Genomic DNA, 16,330 nt, shown 5'->3' on the forward strand with positions numbered 1-16,330 from the left:
ATGACAGATTTATGCTTTTCAAAGGGGAAGCGCACTTGTGCCTGTCGTTCACAGTCATGATGAGAGACAAGAACACGCATGTCTTTATTTGTTTTTAGGAATCTGAAGATGATTAAAAAAACACTTGTAGGATGTAGCCGTCAAAGCCCTCGAAAACAACTTCAAAACCCTCCCGACGTTTTGTACACACACCGCATGTATTTATAAGTTTGGACACACCTTCTCATTTCAATGCGTGTTCTTTATTTTCATGACTATTTACATTGTAGATTGTCACATCCAAACTATGAATGAACACATGTGGAGTTATGTACTTAACAAAAAAAAAGGTGAAATAACATGTTTTATATTCTAGTTTCTTCAAAATAGCCACCCTTTGCTCCGATTACTGCTTTGCACACTCTTGGCATTCTCTCCATGAGCTTCACCTGAAAGGGTTTTCACTTCACAGGTGTGCTTGAAGCTCATGGAGAGAAGGCCTAGAGTGTGCATTCTTTTTTTTTTTTACACCCCTAATGTTTACACTTACATACTTACAGTTTCACATTCCAACATGTCCGAAAAGAAGCAGGAAGAAGCAGAGTTTGTTTAATTCTACACCTTTTTCTATCTGGAAATAATTTCTAACACAATTGTTCACTTTTTTTTTCTTCTCGATCTTAAACACAACAACAATGAATGAATAAATATCAATACAGTTCACATACTGTAGATAAGTACCGTATTTTTCGGAGTGTAAGTCGCTCCGGAGTATAAGTCGCACCGGCCGAAAATGCATAATAAATAGGGATGTCCGATAATATCGGCAGGCCAATATTATCGGCCGATAAATGCGTTAAAATGTAATATCGGAAATTATCGGTATCATTTTTTTTATTATCTGTATCGGTTTTTTTAATATATATTTTTATTTTTTTTATTAAATCAACATAAAAAACACAAGATACACTTACAATTAGTGCACCAACCCAAAAAACCTCCCTCCCCCCATTTCTTTCTGTTATCAATATTCTGGTTCCTACATTATATATCAATATATATCAATACAGTCTGCAAGGAATACAGTCCGTAAGCACACATGATTGTGCGTGCTGCTGGTCCACTAATAGTACTAACCTTTAACAGTTAATTTTACTCATTTTCATTAATTACTAGTTTCTATGTAACTGTTTTTATATTGTTTTACTTTCTTTTTTATTCAAGAAAATGTTTTTAATTTAGTTATCTTATTTTATAATTAAAAAAAAAAAGTACCTTATCTTCACCATACATGGTTGTCCAAATTAGGCATAATAATGTGTTAATTCCACGACTGCATATATCGGTTGATATCGGTATCGGTTGATATCGGTATCGGTAATTAAAGAGTTGGACAATATCGGATATCGGCAAAAATCCATTATCGGACATCCCTAATAATAAAGAAGGGAAAAGACATTTATAAGTCGCATTGGAGTATAAGTTGCATTTTTGGGGGAAATGTATTTGATAAAATCCAACACCAAGAATAGACATTTGAAAGGCAATTTAAAATAAATAAAGAATAGTGAACAACAGGCTGAATAAGTGTACGTTATATGAGGCATAAATAACCAACTGAGAAGGTGCCTGGTATGTTAACGTAACATATTATGGTAAGAGTCATTCAAATAACTATAACATATAGAACATGCTATACGTTTACCAAACAATCTGTCACTCCTAATCGCTAAATCCCATGAAATCTTATACGTCTAGTCTCTTACGTGAATGAGATAAATATTATTTGATATTTTACGGTAATGTGATAATAATTTCACACATAAGTCGCTCCTGAGTATAAGTCGCACGCCCGGCCAAACTGTGAAAAAAACTGTGACTTATAGTCCGAAAAATACGGTAGTTAATTTACTGAATGGTTCACCTAATTGACTAAATATGTGATAAGTAATAAGTAATATGTGATATTATTTAAACGGGGATAGCAGATCTATTCTATGTGTCATACTTGATCATTTCGCGATATTGCCATATTTTTTCTGTAAGGATTTAGTATAGAACGACGGTAAAGATCGCAACTTTTGGTATCTGATAAAAAAAGGCTTGCCCCTACCGGAAGTAGCGTGACGTAGTCAGTTGAACATATACGCAAAGTTCCCTATTGTTTACAATGATGGCCGCCAGAAGTGAGAGAGATTCGGACCGAGAAAGCGACGATTTCCCCATTAATTTGAGCGAGGATGAAAGATTTGTGGATGAGGAAAGTGCAAGTGAAGGACTAGTGGGGAGTTGAAGCTATTCAGATAGGGAAGATGCTGTGAGAGCCGGGGGTGACCTGATATTCAGCTGGGAATGACTACAACAGTAAATAAACACAAGACATATATATACTCTATTAGCCACAACACAACCAGGCTTATATTTAATATGCCACAAATTAATCCTGCATAAAAACACCTAGGTGTTTGTTATGCTAGCTCCTAGCTACTAGCTCAAGCTAGTTATAGCTCGAGCGGGTAATATGGACGGGATCCCGTATATATAACCCGCCAATACAATTCAAACACCTGCACAACACACACTCACTCAGCCCAAAGAACCGTTCACCTAACCCAAGGTTCATAAAGCTTATATATTTAACCAAAGTTACGTACGTGACACGCACGTACGGGCAAGCAATCAAATGTTTGGAAGCGCGCGGTGGGACCTGATATTCAGCTGGGAATGACTACAACAGTAAATAAACACAATACATATATATACTCTATTAGCCACAACACAACCAGGCTTATATTTAATATGCCACAAATTAATCCCGCATAACAAACACCTAGGTGTTTGTTATGCTAGCTCCTAGCTCCTAGCTCGAGCTAGTTATAGCAAGCGATCAAATGTTTGGAAGCGTACTCACGGTATCGCGTCTGTGTATCGAAGTTAAAGTCCTCCTGGTAAGAGTCTCTGTTGTCCGAGTTCTTCGATCTTGACCGCATCTTTCGGGAATGTCAACAATGAAACACCGGCTGTGTTGTGTTGCTGACTTCCCTCGCAAAATACTCCGCTTCGCACCGACTTTCTTCTTCGCTTGCTCAGCTTCTTTCTCCATAATGCAATGAACAAATTGCAACAGATTCACCAACACAGATGTCCAGAATACTGTGGAATAATGACATGAAAACAGAGCTATTTCGTATTGGCTTCAATGGGGAAGCCATACCTCTGTTAAACTGGCTACATCACGCGCATACGTCATCCTCCAAAGGCTTTTTGAACCGGAAGTTCCCCGGGAAATTTAAAATGGCACTTTATAAGTTAACCCGGCCGTATTGGCATGTGTTGCAATGTTAAGATTTCATCATTGATATATAACAGTGGCGTGCAGTCACTAGAGGCAGGGGAGGCGGGGCCTCACCTGCCGTCATGGAAAGAAAAAAAATGTAAAAAGAAAAAAAAATTAAATAAATTGTTATATGTATCCAGTGATTATACTAAAGTTATTTTCCATTTAACTTCACCAGTTTTACATTATTTTTATTTTTATTTTCACATTTGCCATTCAAATACTGAGAAGAGACGGTGCGGTGATCAGCAGCCAGGTGAGGCACGTCACTGCGTTGTGCCTCAACATGGATTGTGCACAATGACTCGGCTAACTGCTGAGCTGCTGTGCAGTGAGACTGTATTGCTATATGAATTATATCAGCTAACTAAACTATGGCATAGTTTAGTTAGCTGAGGTATATAATGTACAGTGTATTTTGTCAAAAACTGTATGTGTGTCACGTATTTCTTGTGCTGAGCATTCATAAATCTGGTGCAAAAGACGTACTGGTTGAGGCTCGCAGTAATCCGGCCTCCTGGTGGTAGAGGGCGGTAGTGATCCCAGAGATCATTCCTCGGCCGCAGAAGAAAAAAAAAAAAAAAGTTTGCAAGCGATTGTTTATTTCCTCTCGCCTGGACTTTTATTAAAAACATGGAGGATTACATATGTAAAATAAAACAGTTTTCTAAACTGGACTTTCAATCGAAGCAGGAGGTAATAATTAAAGGTAGACCAACGCCGGAGCTAAAAGGTTTGCTTTTGACTTCGGGACAGTTCTTTTCAAACAGCGTGGTACACACGCAAAGGCTGGCTGTGTGGATGTCCAGCAAGAAAGGTAAGACCATAATAATGTTTTTTTTTATTAAATGTGCTTTTTTGTGTGCTACAGTTGTGTAAAGAATGCTGGTATGAGCTTTTAAACATAACCCGTTAACTGCTGCCAATCACATGGTGAATAAGATACTATTTAGGGTTCATATGTTTGTAAATCTGACTGTGATGATGCAGTGCCTCACCAGACATTAACCTCACCGCACACCACTGATATATAAACTATCAGACTGCGTGGTCGCTAGTAGTGGCTTTCAGTAGGCCTTTAACAAAAAAAGGTGAAATAACTGAAAACCTGTTTTATATTGTAGTTTCTTCAAAATAGCCACCCTTTTCTCCGATTACTGCTTTGCACGGTCTTGGCATTCTCTGCATGAGCTTTACGAGGTAGTCGCCTGAAATGGTTTCCACTTCACAGGTGTCATAGCTTTGATGTGACAATCTACAATGTAAATAGTCATGAAAATAAAGAAAACCCATTGAAATGAGAAGGTGTTGGCCTGTACTGTACATAATGAATCCCTTGGGGCTCAAGACGGAGCCCTGTGGAACACCGCAGGTACATTTACTTCTGCGTATTTGTGTCCACCAAAGCAACTTTAACATACTTTTTTTTTTTTTTTCCAAAGCTGTGTCTTTTCATCTTTGGTTATTAATAACATAAAACCCCTCCAGGTGTGCAAGAACTCGAATGCGTAATTACTGTGATTAGTTCAACAGGTTATTGTAGGTGTTTTGTCCTCAAGTCTCCAGCGTGTGCAGAAATGTCAATCAAAGTGGTATTGACACGTTTGCGTGCAACCTCCCTCTTGTGTGCGGCGTCCTCTCAGGCGTGGGTGTGCGTTTGTCGGGGCGTCGGCGTGTCTCCTCCTGAAGGTAAGGCTGTAAAGAAGCGAGTGATTTATGACTTGTGACACGACTTTTCTTGGCAGATGCCGCCGGTGTTCCGTTTGCGAGCGGGAGACGCTCTCTCGTAACATTCCTGTATACAACCGTCGTGCGGCGACACAATCAAACACGGCTCATCGGACTCGCTTCGAGGTGAGGATGTTGGCAGACTGCTGCTTTTCATGGTGTTGATTGACAAGATTCCTGGTGTCTGGGTGGACAAACAAGTGTCTCAACAACAACAACACCCGCAGATAGCTTAATACATAACAGTGGTGTCCAAACTCCTTACACCAGAGACGTCAAACTCAAGGCCCAGATCTGACCCGCCACCTCATTTTATGTGGCCCTCCAAGGCCTGGTTATACAAAGCTCAAAACTAGTGATAATGGTAAATGGTAAATAAAAAGAGAATACAATGATTTGCAAATCCTTTCCAACTTATATTCAATTGAATAGACTGCAAAGACAAGATATTTAACGTTCCAACTGGTAAACGTCGTTATTTTTTTTGCAAATATTAGCTCATTTGGAATTTGATGGCTGCAACATGTTTCCAAAAAGCTGGCACAAGTGGCAAAAAAGACTGAGAAAGTTGGGGAATACTCATCAAACACTTATTTGAACATGCCACAGGTGGACAGGCTAATTGGGAACAGGTGGGTGCCATGATTGGGTAGCTTCCATGAAATGCTCAGTCATTCACAAACAAAGACGGGGCGAGGGTCATTACTTTGTCAACAAATGCCTGAGCAAATTGTCCAACAGTTTAAGAACAACATTTCTCAACCAGCTATTGCAAGGAATTTAGGGATTTCACCATCTAAAGTCCGTAATATCATCAAACGGTTCAGAGAATCTGGAGAAATCACTGCACGTAAGCCATGATATTACGGACCTTTGATCCCTCAGGCGGTACTGCATCAAAAAGCGACATCAGCGCGTAAAGGATATCACCACATGGGCTCAGGAACACTTCAGAAAACCACTGTCAGTAACTACAGTTGGTCGCTACATCTGTAAGTGCAAGTTAAAACTCTACTACGCAAAGCCAAAGCCATTTATCAACAACACCCAGAAACGCCGCCGAGTTCGCTGGGCCCGAGCTCATCTAAGATGGACTGATGCAAAGTGGAAAAGTGTTACGTGGTCTGACAAGTCCACATTTCAAATTGTTTTTGGAAGCTGTGGACGTCGTGTCCTCCGGAACAAAGAGGAAAAGAACCATCCGGATTGTTCTAGGCGCAAAGTGTAAAAGCCAGCATGTGTGATGGTATGGGGGTGTATTAGTGCCCAAGACATGGGTAACTTGCACATCTGTGAAGGCACCATTAATGCTGAAAGGTACATACAGGTTTTGGAGCAACATATGTTGCCATCCAAGCAACGTTATCATGGACGCCCCTGCTTATTTGAGCAAGACAATGCCAAGCCACGTGTTACAACAGCGTGGCTTCATAGTAAAAGAGTGCGGGTACTAGACTGGCCTGCCTGTAGTCCAGACCTGTCTCCCATTGAAAATGTGTGGTGCATTATGAAGCCTAAAATAGCACAAGGGAGACCCCGGACTGTTGAACAACTTAAGCTGTACATCAAGCAAGAATGGGAAAGAATTCCACTTCAAAAATGTGTCTCCTCAGTTCCCAAACCTTTACTGAGTGTTGTTAAAAGGAAAGGCCATGTAACACAGTGGTAAAAATGCCCCTGTGGCAACTTTTTTGCAATGTGTTGCTGCCATTAAATTCTAAGTTAACGATTATTTGCACAAAAAAAAAAAAGTTTCTCAGTGTGAACATTAAATATCTTGTCTTTGCAGTCTATTCAATTGAATATAAGTTGAAAAGGATTTGCAAATATTGTATTCTGTTTTTATTTACCATTTACACAACGTGACAACTTCACTGCTTTTGGGTTTTGTAATAAAGTACTTTATCATTTCTTACTAAATGTATTTGCACACTCTTGACAAAAAAAAGTTTGGAAAGTATGATGACATAATTTAATATTCGTTGCAATATTGGATACTATTAAAGTTTAAACGGTATGCAATTTCATGCAGTACGTATATTTTTTTTCTGTCAAATTGGAAAGAAAAACAAACACATTTAGGAAGAAAATTGAAGGTACTTTGTTGATCCATTTTATTTCCAGGTCGTTTGACACCTTTTGATAATGGACGCAATTAACTAAAGTCGTACCAACTCTTACAGGTCCTTCAGCATTTTTGATGACATCCGAGCTGGCCGCCACGGTTGGAAAAAGCATACACCGAGAATATAACTGTGAGTACCTGACATTATCAGCTGGTGGGAACGTGCACATTTGGCCTTTTTAAAGCCACTACAATGACTCTGTGTGTGTGTGACTTTTGGAAAATGTATAAAACAAACATTGTCATTGTAAATTCACAGCACATTTACTGGCTAATAATTGCATGACTTTTACTGTAATTTACTGTGAATCATCCCTAATTTACTGTAACTGCAGAGGTGTGATTTTACGGATAATTACATAAAAATTACAACTGTCATTTCTCAAATGTATTTTGATAGTTAATTACGCTCATAATTCAACAGCACTTACGCTACTAAAGTGTGCAACGTAGTCTACGGAGCGCATTAGGAGACGTAATTTTTCGCTAATTGTGATATTGCAGAGAACTATTATTAGTTGGGACGTGAATCTTCGGCCACTTAACGATGTGATTCCGTTACGTGGATGGCGGAGGGTGTGTTAGTCCACCGCCAGCCAGGCATTACAAAAATAGACCTAAAAATTAGCGATCATTAGGGATGTCCGATAATGGCTTTTTGACGATATCCGATATGCCGATATTGTCCAACTCTTTAATTACCGATACCGATATCAACCGATACCGATATCAACCGATATATACAGTCGTGGAATTAACACATTGTTATGCCTAATTTGGAAGATAAGGTACTTTTTAAAAAAATTAATCAAATAAAATAAGATAAATAAATTAAAAACATTTTCTTGAATAAAAAATAAAGTAAAACAATATAAAAACAGTTACATAGAAACTAGTAATTAATGAAAATTTGTAAAAAATTAACTGTTAAAGGTTAGTATTATTAGTGGACCAGCAGCACGCACAATCATGTGTGCTTACGGACTGTATCCCTTGCAGACTGTATTGATATATATTGATATATAATGTAGGAACCAGAATATTAATAACAGAAAGAAACAACCCTTTTGTGTGAATGAGGAGGGAGGTTTTTTGGGTTGGTGCACTAATTGTAAGTGTATCTTGTGTTTTTATGTGGATTTAATAAAAAAATAAATAAAAAAAAAATAAAATAAAAAACCTGATACTGATAATAAAAAAAACGATACCGATAATTTCCGATATTACATTTTAACTCATCGATATTATCGGACATCTCTAGCGATCATCATTCTTCACCAAGACGTCACTTTCGTCACTTGATTGAGTCTTGTGAGATGACGCTGGCTGCTGCCCGGTCATTAATAAGAAAAAACGACCGACAGGAAGGCGAGAAACTATTGTTATTTCAACAGACTCTCGCGCCGTACCCGCCGTCAAAACTCTAAAGACCGACCGCACAGTTCCTGTCGTCGCAATAAAAGCCCTGCTTCACCCTGCCTGCGCTAAAACAAAATAAGAGTCTCCGAAAGCTAGCCTGCACAAGATAGCAAGCTATGGAGTTTGCCGCCAATGTATTTCTTGTAAAGTGTACAAAAACAATTTGGAATGTGGACTCGTCAGACCGCAGAACACTTTTCTACTTTGCACCAGTCCATCTTGGATGAGCTCGGGGCCCAGCGAAGCCGGCTTTCTGGGTATTTCTGGGTGTTGTTGATAAATGGCATAGTAGAGTTTTAACTTGCACTTGTAGATGTAGCGACAAACTGTCGTTACTGACAGTGGTTTTCTGAAGTGTTCCTGAGCCCATGTGGTGATATCCTTTACATACTGATGTCGCTTTTTGATGCAGTACCGCCTGAGGGATCGAAGGGCACGGGCATTCAATGTTACGTGTGTCATGATCTGTGGTCTGGATTATGTTTTGTTGGTTTTTGGACTCTTTTAGTTCCTGTTTGTGCCTGTTTCTTGAATGCTGTGAGCTATTCCCTGGATCCTGACTCCTGTCCCCGTTTGCTGTTTCCTGCTTTCTGGTTCGTGTTTTCCTTGCCTTTTTTTCTGTCATGAAGTGGTGGTGACGAACCCCAAGATGCAGAGATGACAGGCTTGGTACAAGAAAACATGGTTTTAATGTTAAAAAAAAAAAGCAAGGAAAACACGAACCAGAAACCAGGAAACAGCAAACAGGGACAGGAGTCAGGATCCAGGGAATAGCTCACAGCATTCAAGAAACAGGCAGTCCACAGCAAACAGGAACTAAAAGAGTCCAGACCACGGATCATGACAACATGCAGTGATTTCTCCAGATTCTCTGAACCTTTTGATGATATTACGGAGCGTCGATGGTGAAATCCCTAAATTCCTTGCAATAGCTGGTTGAGAAATGTTGTTCTTAAACTGTTCAACAATTTGCTCACACATTTGTTGACAAAGTGGTGACCCTCGCCCCATCCTTGTTTGTGAATGACTGAGCATTTCATGGAAGCTGCTTTTATATCCAATCATGGCACCCACCTGTTCCCAATGAGCCTGTTCACCTGTGGCATGTTCCAAATAAGTGTTTGATGAGCATTCCTCAACTTTCTCAGTCTTTTTTGCCACTCGTGCCACCTTTTTTTTAAACATTCAGGCATCGAATTCCAAATGAGCGAATATTTGCCAAAAAATAACAAAGTTTACCAGTTCGAACATTAAATATCTTGTCTTTGCAGTCTATTCAATTGAATATAAGTTGAAAATGATTAGCGAATCATTGTATTCTGTTTTTATTTACCATTTACACAACGTGACAACTTTGCTGCTTTTGGGTTTGGAGAAGTATTTATTTTTTTAAAAGATCAAATTGTGCTGCTTATTTTAATTAGTAAACAATCACTTTGTAGTAATTGGGATGTTGTGCGTCCAAGATTGAGGGAAAACAATATATTTTATTTTGGAACACTAAGTCATAACAAAATGTGCAACAGGTGAACTGTGAGTGTTTTTTTTTTTACAGTTTGGCCATGTTTTGGTGAGAATAAGAGGAAGTCAGTCACATAACTAGTGACGTGTGAGAGGAAGGACTTGTTTTCAATGAGTCTGTTTTTTTTTTACCACACAGCCTCACCTTGGAAGTGTTGTATAAGGTAATTATCTAGTCATAAACTCCAACAATTAGGCTGTTTTGAATACAATCACTGAGGCAATCCTCGATGAGTCCCAGCGTCATACACAATAGAAGTTAAGTCTAAACATATCATTTAGAACTAGGGATGTCCGATAATGGCTTTTTGCCGATATCCGATATGCCGATATTGTCCAACTCTTTAATTACCGATACCGATATCAACCGATATATACAGTCGTGGAATTAACACATTATTATGCCTAATTTGGACAACCAGGTATGGTGAAGATAAGGTACTTTTTAAAAAAATGAATCAAATAAAATAAGATAAATAAATTAAAAACATTTTCTTGAATAAAAAAGAAAGTAAAACAATATAAAAACAGTTACATAGAAACTAGTAATTAATGAAAATTTGTAAAATTAACTGTTAAAGGTTAGTACTATTAGTGGACCAGCAGCACGCACAATCATGTGTGCTTACGGACTGTATCCCTTGCAGACTGTATTGATATATATTGATATATAATGTAGGAACCAGAATATTAACAGAAAGAAACAACCCTTTTGTGTGAATGAGTGTAAATGGGGGAGGGAGGTTTTTTGGGTTGGTGCACTAATTGTAAGTGTATCTTGTGTTTTTTATGTGGATTTAATAAAAAAAAAAACCCAAAACCCCCCCCCCCCCAAAAAAAAACCCCGATACTGATAATAAAAAAAACGATACCGATAATTTCCGATATTACATTTTAACGCATTTATCGGCCGATAATATCGTCAGACCGATATTATCGGACATCTCTATTTAGAACAATACGTAGCTTTTTATATATTACCAAGTGGGAAGATTTGTGCACTTCGTTGGCATTAGGGGTTGTATTGATACCAATATTTTGGTACCGATACCAAAATGTATTTCAATACTTTTCTAAATAAGGGGAACCACAACAAAATATCATTATTGGCTTTATTTGAACAAAAAATCTTAGGGTACATGAAACATATGTTTATTATTGCAATTTAGTCCTTAAATAAAATAGTGAACATACTAGACAACTTGTCTTTTAGTAGTAAGTAAACAAACAAAGGCTCCTAATTAGTCTGCTGACGTATACAGTAACATATTGTGTCATTTATACACCTATTATTTTGTACACATTATAAAGGACAAACTGTAAAAATGGATTATTAATCCACTTGTTCATTTACTGTTAATATCTGCTTATTTTCTGTTTTAACATGTTCTATCTACACTAAAATGTAATAATCACTTATTCTTCTCTTCTTTGATACTTTACATTAGTTTTGGATGATACCACACATTTAGGTATCGATCCAATACCAAGGAGTTACAGGATCATACATTGGTCATAATTTAAGTTCTCATTTTCTGCTCCGCCGCTCCCAGTCTGTGGAACACTCTCCCTGACCACCTGAGGGCACCACAGACTGTGGATGCTCTTAATAAAAGCTTAAAAACCCTTCTTTTTAAAAAAGCCTTTTTTTTTTTTAGATATATGCATACTAGTTTTAGCTATTTGGCTGTTCTAGTTTTTATTTTTATTTATTTTTTATTATCTTTTTTTTTTAAATATACTGTAGCACTTTGAGGTTGTTTACTCAATGTAAAGTGCTTTTTACAAATAAAATCTATTATTATTATTATCATTTGTTAGGGACGTATTTCCTGAGTTTCTAAACATAATATGAATTTTTTTTGAACGAAAGATGTGATGCCAAAATATGTAGATGTATTCATAGTAGTATCGACTAGATACGCTCCTGTACTTGGTATCATTACAGTGGATGTCAGGTGTAGATCCACCCATGGCGTTTGTTTACATTGTGACGCCGGTGAGCTATTGTATCCTCCTACGGTGTGTAGTGAAGCATGTTTAGCTATTCCTCGTCCTGCAGTGATAATGATACTTGTAAGAAACTTACTTTATTTGTCGCCATGGAGGCGAGGATTAGGGATTTAGAAGTAGCTAAAACACTGCAGACTGCGGATGGACATTAGCTGCTAACTAGCTAGCCTTTTTTTAAAGCACCGCTTAGGCCAAAATGCGTCCATTCTCCCTTTTCTGTCTACACACTGTGTCTGCTTGTAAGTACTCTGTGATTGTGCGCTGCCGAACATGCTCCTCTGCTCGTAAAACCAGCAATGTGACGTGAGGTTGGAAAGGATTTGCAAGTCATTGTATTCTGTTTTTATTTGCCAACTTCACTGGTTTTGGGCGTTGTACACGTGAAGCTTTTCCTCACTGACACACGACTTTGAGTGATGGTGTCACGGTTACCATTTGTGCGTTTTACTTCCTCCAGGCGAACGACGCACACATCCAACAAGGCGTTTAAACGCGGTGCGGCGAGCGCCACTTGAGTCGTCAGGCTGAGAATTTGCAGAATGCCTCTCTTGGCGACAAGGACAGGTATTTATGATGTTTGGGAACACGTAACAAACCTGACCCAAATAGGGAACAATTCCACTTGTGGATGATACCTTGACAACCCCCCACCCCCCTTGCACCTCCTTAAAGGTTAAAGGTCACTGCCTGCAGATGTAAAGTCACTACAGGAGTGAGGAAACTTGAACTGAGAGTGAACTCTGGCTGGAATGATGACCCATGTTTAGAAAGGTTGGTTGTCAGATAACTCAAGTTGTTATTTAGTGCACCATATATATTGGGACACCATACAGCAATGGTGGATTGGAAAATGAACGGTACACAATGAAACTAAACAACTACTTATTTCCATCATGTTTTGAGAACATTAAAATATCGACCTAATCACTCAGCACCGCCACTATCAATTGTTTCAATCAATCATCAATTAACGAATCCATCAACTGACAAGTCCACATTTCAAATGTTTTTTGGAAACTGTGGACGTCGTGTCCTCCGGAACAAAGAGGAAAAGAACCATCCGGACTGTTCGAGGCGCAAAGTGTAAAAGCCAGCATATGTGATGGTATGGGGGTGTATTAGTGCCCAAGACATGGGTAACTTACAGGCCTGGCCCTAACCAATCTGGCGCCCTAGGCAAGATTTTAGGTGGCGCCCCCCCCACATCGGCAGTGAAGTGTATATACTCACAAGAAACCGAATAGCTTTGTCTTTGACCTTTTTTTTTTTACTTAAAGAAAGCAAATTAACATTATATGAGAATGTTATGTTATGATTATCTTTAACCGAATCACAGCAGTGCTCAAATAAAAAAAAACAGCATTCCCTCTCATGTGATATTGCTTAATTAACATTAATGATGTGCACTTTAACAACTAGGCTTACAACTATACCTAATATATAAAGGGGTGGAAAAGTGACTATTACCTGCAGGGCAAACATTAGCTAACCAGAAGGCAATAACAATGTCAACAAAAAACACCTGCTTAAAAGATCTAATACAAATGTCCCTGAGGAATGTAAGGTGGGAGTACTGTAATTACCTAACGTTACATTATTATTTTCCATAACAATTTAGCCCCCTCCACAATATTAACCCGACGTTAAAACAGAACTAGCTATTTATTGATTAGCAATTGCCGAATCATGTAACATTAGCTTAATGCTAAAAAGCCAGGTTACTATCACATTCTGTAACAGACAAATAATTTCATGTAGGCTAACGTTACATACCTGCTACCTCTGTCTTTTTCTCGTTTCTCCTCCTCTTCTTTTCTCTTCCCTGGGCACCTGACAGTTTTGACCGTTTTGACATCTTGTGTTGATTTTTTGATGTGGTGACGTCCAAAAAAAGTCATGATGCGGGAAGGGAGGGGGCGCACCGTGCGGGGGGGGGGGGGGGGGGGGGGGCGTAATGTTGTAACAAATTATATTTCTATTAAATAGGCTTTACTTTGCATTTTAATTAACGTGGGATTATTTTTAGTACCAACTTTTTTTTTCTTTTTTTTTTTTCCTCCAACATTTGTGGCCTATACGGCCTATGCCACGGGCCGGCCCTGGTAACTTACACATCTGTGAAGGCACCATTAATGCTGAAAGGTACATACAGGTTTTGGGGCAACATATGTTGCCATCCAAGCAACGTTATCATGGACGCCCCTGCTTATTTCAGCAAGACAACGCCAAGGCACGTGTTTCAACAGCGTGGCTTCGTAATAAAAGTCTGCGGGAACTGTGGTGAACAGGTCCAAGGTCGCCCTCCTCCCAAACTCCTCCAACCATGCCGAAAACCAAGATTTAGCGTGCGCCATACATTGTGTTATGTAATAATGTGGCTTTGCTCCCCATCGTCTGTCACAGCCATACCGCAGATTAATCAAAACAAAGAAAAAAGAGCCGTGCAGCGCTTGGACGGTGAGCAAGCGGGTGTTTTAAACCCTCCCTTTGAAGCTAAAATTGAAGTGTCTTTCCCGCGCGTGTGTGTGCGCGTCTTTGAAGACTCCAACCAGTCCAGGAAGACCTTTACAGCGCTGCTAAGTGGAGGGTGCAGCACGCCATAAAGATCCAAGATAAGTGTGTGTGTGTGTGTGTGTTCTTGTATTTCTAGCCTTCTTGAGACATGAAGAAGGAAAAGTATCTTCCATATGAGGAGGTGTGAACAAGTGATGACATAAATCATGGTCCCAATAACATTGCATCTAATAGAGAATGTCTCATTTGCACCCCCTGCTGGTGACATCTATCAAAATGAGGGTGGTCCCTAAAAGGAGGGATTTTTTTAATTGACTGTGTGTCGCTTTTAAAAGTGCTCCCCCTCTGGTCAACATACGTAATGACAAGTGTGTGGAAGAAATTGAAGCGTGCCCCCTTTGGACAAAATGAATTATAAAATAAAATAAAAATATGTGTATAGATACATACTGTAATAACTTGAAGTAAATAATGAAGATTAAAAACCAATTACAAACAAAAAATTCAAAAAAAATAAAATAAAATAACCAAAAGCAGTATTTTTCTCAAAATGTGTCGACTTTTTTCTTGTAAAATTGGGAACAATTTCTCCTATTCTTTCTGCTTCTGTAATATTGCAATATTTTCTCGTAAAATTATTACTTTTGCATGTAAAATTATTACTTTTTCATGCAAAATGGTGACATTTGTCATAAAATTCTGACCTTTAGACTTAGACTTAGACAAACTTTAATGATCCACAAGGGAAATTGTTCAACACAGTAGCTCAGTTACAATGATGGAAAGGACAATGCAGGTATAAATAGACTAATATAGCTATAAAAAAATCTAACATATATACGAATATATACATAATATGTGTACAGAGTGATTTATATACAGATATATTATATTATGTCTATAACATATATACAATATAAACCAATGACCATGTACAATATTACAGTATATACAGTCTATATGACAGCAGCAGCATAAAATAGAGAGTAGGTCCAGCAGGAAATAGAAAATAGACATTTTACCCCAATGTTGCCAATTGTTTTGTTATTCTTGTAAAACAGTGACATTTTTTGAGTAAAACGATGACTTTTGTCATCATTTTGCCAAGTGAAATCCCGATTATTATTATATTCCCAACACTTGACATTTTTCTTATAAAATTGTGACTTTTGTCGAGTAAAATTACGACTTTTCATAAAATTGCCAAATGCTTAAGCTTTTCTTGTAAAATTGCGACTGTTATTGAGTAAAATTCCAACTTTTATCATAATATTGCACAAATGTTCAGTTTTTCTTGTCAAACATTGACTTGCGTCGTGTAAAATTACGACTTAAATTATAATACTGCCAAAATTCTAAATTTTTCTTGTGAAATTGTGACCTTTTTCTTGTGAAATTCCGACTAATTTTTCACAACAAGCTTTTTTATGCTTGCATAGTATGTATATATTATTAATGTTGTAAATACACATCTTTATATATCTAGAAAGGCTGGTCCTAAAGAGGTAGGCATTTTTCTCAGGTCTCAAGAAGGTAACAAATACAAGAGTGTGTACGTGTGTGTGTGTGTGTGTACTCAAGTGCAGGGCCTGACACAACTTGCCGGCCTGGCAGATCCTGACGCCAAGCCGGTCTACGTATGTCCCGTATGCGGCCCCAAAGGCAGCACATATGGTTAAGGTGGTAAAAGAAGC

General features: G+C 38.3%; 1 protein-coding gene across 4 annotated transcripts in view; it reads left to right on the forward strand.

Moving 5' to 3' along the window:
* The window catches only part of LOC133635961 (transcription factor Sp8-like), a 75,149-nt gene that overhangs the window by 28,080 nt on the left and 30,739 nt on the right, over positions 1 to 16,330 (forward strand). Inside the window, exons 2-6 of one of the 4 annotated variants that reach the window (XM_062029479.1) lie at positions 4,876 to 5,005; positions 5,062 to 5,170; positions 7,228 to 7,299; positions 12,580 to 12,686; positions 12,795 to 12,893. The gene's annotated coding sequence lies outside the window, so the exon portion shown is untranslated. Of the gene's footprint in view, positions 1 to 4,302; positions 5,006 to 5,061; positions 5,171 to 7,227; positions 7,300 to 12,579; positions 12,687 to 12,794; positions 12,894 to 16,330 lie in introns of those variants that run through there. The other 3 variants (XM_062029481.1, XM_062029480.1, XM_062029482.1) reach the window with 3 other exon arrangements.

Source organism: Entelurus aequoreus, linkage group LG20 (genome assembly GCF_033978785.1).
Source record: "Entelurus aequoreus isolate RoL-2023_Sb linkage group LG20, RoL_Eaeq_v1.1, whole genome shotgun sequence".
NCBI classification, from domain to species: Eukaryota; Metazoa; Chordata; class Actinopteri; order Syngnathiformes; family Syngnathidae; genus Entelurus; species Entelurus aequoreus.